We start from the raw sequence: 4,530 nt of genomic DNA, 5'->3' as shown, positions 1-4,530 counted from the left end.
TTGTTGCTTCCGGAATGTGTCCGGCAATCGTACTGCCGGAGAGGGCTTCCGGAGAGTTAGGCCCTGAAAGAGAAAAGGAATGAAAAAGGTATGCAGCCCCTAGTGTGGTTAAGCCACAATGCGGGGCGTGTCCTGATCGTGCCCCCGCCTATGTCCATGGCATTTTCTTCACTGGGACTGGGACAGGGGCCGAATTGCTAGGCGAGCTCTGATCATGCCAGGCGATCCTGTTGCAGCTTGTTCCGGACTCGCTTGAAGGTGTGCGGGGGTTGTGACGCGAATGAGTGGTCTGCCTAAACATGCTGCTTTGTGCTTCTGCTGCAAGGGCCGCAGTGTGCTCTTCCATAGGGAGCGAGTGTTTTGTGTTTCCATTTACTGTTATGACCCCGTGAGGTCCTGGCAGCTTGAGGTATGTGTAATGCGGCACTGCATTGAATTTTGCAAATGCTGTCCGTCCGAGCAGTGCATGGTAGCCACTGCGAAACGGGACGATGTCGAAGATTAACTCTTCGCTTCGAAAGTTGTCCGGTGATCCGAAGACCACTCCCAGTGTGATTGAGCCGGCGCAATGGGCCTCTACACCTGGGATGACGCCTTTAAAGGTGGTTTTGCTAGGTTTGATCCTCGAGGGATCGATACCCATTTTCGCACTGTATCCTGATAAAGCAGGTTCAGGCTGCTGCCGCCGTCCATAAGGACTTGAGTGGGGTGAAATCCGTCAACGATGGGGTCTAGGACCAGTGTGGCGGATCCGCCATGACGGATGCTAGTGGGGTGGTCCCTACGATCGAAGGTGATTAGGCAAGCAGACCAGGGGTTGAACTGTGGGGCGACGGGCTCCATCGCATAGACGTCCCTTAGTGCACGCTTCCGCTCCCTCTTGGGAATGTGGGTTGCCTATATCATGTTCACCGTCTTCACTTGTGGGGGAAACCCCTTTTGTCCTCTGGTGTTCAACGGCCGGGGCTCCTCCTCGTCATCGCTATGCAGCCCCTTGTCCTTGTTTTCGGCATTTAACTTGCCGGCCTGCTTGAACAACCAGCAATCTCTGTTGGTGTGATTGGCTGGCTTGTTGAGGGTGCCGTGGATTTGACACAAGCGATTCAGTATGCGATCCAGACTGGATGGAGCTGGAGTATTTCTTTTAAATGGCCTTTTCCGCTGACCGGATCTAGAGCCTTTGAATCCGGCATTAACTGCCGTATCTTTGGTGTTATCACTATTATTGCGGCGCTTTGGTCTGTTATGACACTGCCTACCGTTAACATCTTTGGTATCCGAGGTGTCCGGATTCCTCGATGTGTTGTTGCTGCAAGCCAGCCAGCTGTCCTCGCCCGCGCAAAAGCGGGTCATGAGTGTTGTGAGGGCTGCCATAGATTTCGGCTTCTCCTGGCCGAGGTGGCAGGCGAGCCACTCGTCGCGGATGTTATGCTTGAATGCCGCTAGGGCCTCTGCGTCCGGACAGTCTACAATTTGGTTTTTCTTAGTCAGGAACCGTGTCCAGAATTGTATGGCCGATTCCCTTGGCTGCTGGGTTATGTGGCTCAAGTCATCAGCATCCGGTGGCCGCACATAAGTGCCTTGGAAGTTGTCAAGAAATGCGTCTTCCAGATCCTCCCAACTGCCGATGGAATCTGCTGGCAAGCTGTTCAGCCAATGCCGAGCTGGTCCTTTGAGTTTTAGTGGGAGGTACTTGATGGCATGTAGATCATCACCGCGAGCCATGTGGATGTGAAGGAGGAAATCCTCAATCCATACAACGGGATCTGTTGTACCATCGTATGATTCGATATTTACGGGTTTGAAACCCTCTGGGAATTCATGATTCATAACTTCATCAGTGAAGCATAGGGGGTCTGCGGTGCCTCTGTGCCGGGCTATATCCCGACACAGTTCGTATGAGTCTTGTTTGCTTTATTTGGCCCGGCCGGATTTACTCTTGGTGTATCCGACGCGACGATCATCGTCCCGTGTTGGCGCGTGTGCCCGTGTCCTGTATATTGACCTTGCGATTTTTGCCTTATTGTCCAATATGTCTCGCAGGTCCTTTGTGTTGCCATGGGCCTTAGTATTTTTGATTGAGTGGCGACGGGGTGCGGGCTGAACTTCAAGCTGAAACGCATCTTTGGCTCAGCCGCATAGTGGCCGGTCAGCCGCATCGTACACTGGTGAACGAGGTTTCAATGCTTCCTCCTCGAGGTGAGGTAGCAACCTGCGTTTTGGGTAACTCTTGGACGGGCGCTCGAGTTCATGCTCCTCGGCCGCAAGGACTTTGGTCCACCTGTCTGCTAGCAAGTCTTGATCAACTTGAAGTTGTTGCTGCTTTTTCTTCAGGCTATTTGCCGTGGCCATAAGCCGGCGCTTGAAGCGCTCTTGCTCGATGGGGTCCTCAGGCACGATAAATTCGTCATCGTCGAGGCTCGCCTCATCTTCGAAGAGAGGCATGTAATTGTCCTCCTCCGGTTCTCCATCTGCTGCCTGCTCTGGAGGGCTAGCTTGTTCGTCCTCCAGCTCTACATCGTGCTGGAGGGGATTGTTGTTGTCTTTGGCACTATCCGGAGTGTTAGTATCTCCTGTGCCAGTATCACTGCTCTTGCTGTGGCGGGACTTAGAGCGGCGCCGCTGACGTCGGCGCTTGGGTTGCTTCTTGGAGGGCTCATCCTCGGCTGTCTCATCACCATTGCCTTCTTTGGGGGTGTCCACCATGTATATATCATATGATGAGGTGGCAGTCCAGCGCCCTGAGGGCGGTGGTTCCTGTTCGTCTCCGGCTTCGTCGTCCATACCGTCGAAGTCTTCAGAGTCGAAGTCGAGCATGTCGGTTAAGTCATCGACAGTGGCTACTAAGTGGGTGATGGGTGGGCAGCGAATTTCTTCGTCATCCGCATCCCATTCTAGCCGGACATAGTTCGGACAAGGTTCACCTGACAGGGAGAGAGACCTTAATGAATTTAGCACGTCGTCGAAGGGTGAGTGCTGAAAGATATCCGCGGAGGTGAACTCCATGATCGGCGCCCAGTCGGATTCGACGGGCACGGATGTGATCGGCTCGGAGTCCGTGGCCGGAGATGAACCAAGTGGTTCGGCGATACGGCTCTCGTAAGGGGTGAAGTCAGTATCTGGGTCCATCTCCACTGAGAGGGCGGCCTCCATGGCGGGGTCTATCCCTCCGCTCTCGGACGGTGCGATTTGCTCCGGATTAACGACCGAAGTAGTTGCGGATGCAATCTCCCGAACACTGTCTGACGACAGAGTTACGTCATGCTCGCCATGACTGTGCGGCGTACCCGACATGGGCTCGAATCCGTCGAAGATCAAGTCTCTGCGGATGTCGGCAGTGTAGTTTAAGTTTCCAAACATGACCTAATGTCCAGGGGTGTAGCTCTCGATCTTCCCCAGATGGCCAAGCGAATTGGCCCGCAGTGCGAAGCCACCGAATACAAATATCTGCCGGGGAGGAAAGCCTCACCCTGGACCGCATCGCTAGCGATGATCGAAGGAGCCATCAAGCGTTATGGTGATGACACAGTGGAACTCTCAATGAAAGCACCAATGTCGGTGTCAAAACTGGCGGATCTTGGGTAGGGGGTCCCGAACTGTGCGTCTAAGGCAGATTGTAACAGGAGGCAGGGGACACGATGTTTACCCAGGTTCGGGCCCTCTTGATGGAGGTTGTCGGTGTTCTGGGAATGGGGGTCCCCAGACTTGCCTGCCTGCGGCCTGTGGCGTGGCTCAAGTGGGGGCCCAGCGCGGCCCATCTTCATCATCTCAAGCTCAAGACCCTCGCGAGGGCCCAAGCCTCGCGCGGCGGACGACAGGAAGCTTCCTCATAGGCAGCCTCATCAGGTAGGCTCGCGAGGAGGCGGAGAGATCAAGGTAGGGGTATCTCACAATGAGCCCATGACGCAAGCCATGACGATCAAGACCAGGCGGGCGCCGACCTACACAGTGTCCTTGTTTCCCCTTTGGTGCAAAGGGGGCAAGCATAGGCCAAGGCATCGGGCAAAGGTTACCATTCCGGTGCAACGAGACCAAGAACAACAGAGCGGCAGGACGAAGGTCACCGTGGAGCCCAAGACGGCGTCATCACCAGTGCTTTTGGCAGTCGAAGACCACCTTTGGTCAGGATAACTTGTACTAGATGTTCCCCTTCAAAATGGCCAATTGTTGGCGCCCTTCCCGCTCATTATTTGGGGAGAGGCCCAGGGCCTCTATAAATAGAGCTAGCCACCACAGAGTAGAGGGCGGAAAACAAAGGACCAAAAGAGAGAGATAGATAGAGAGAGAGAGAGAGAGAGAGAGAGAGAGAGGCGATTGAACTCACCCAAGCAGTTCATCGCACCAGCTCAAGAACACCTCTCGCGAGGCTGTTCTTCCCTTGTACTGTTCATCATCAGCCCTTGAGGCAATCCACCACACCACACACTGGAGTAGGGTATTACACCACAACGATGGCCCGAACCAGTATAAACCTTGTGTCCCTTGTGTTGTTCGTCGTTTCCAGCTTAGATCACGCGAGGAGATTGGACG

This window comes from Triticum dicoccoides, chromosome 1A, assembly GCF_002162155.2.
Source record: "Triticum dicoccoides isolate Atlit2015 ecotype Zavitan chromosome 1A, WEW_v2.0, whole genome shotgun sequence".
In the NCBI taxonomy this organism is placed as follows: domain Eukaryota; kingdom Viridiplantae; phylum Streptophyta; class Magnoliopsida; order Poales; family Poaceae; genus Triticum; species Triticum dicoccoides.
The sequence above is the reverse complement of the archived record's forward strand: the minus strand, read 5'-3'. Positions refer to the sequence as shown.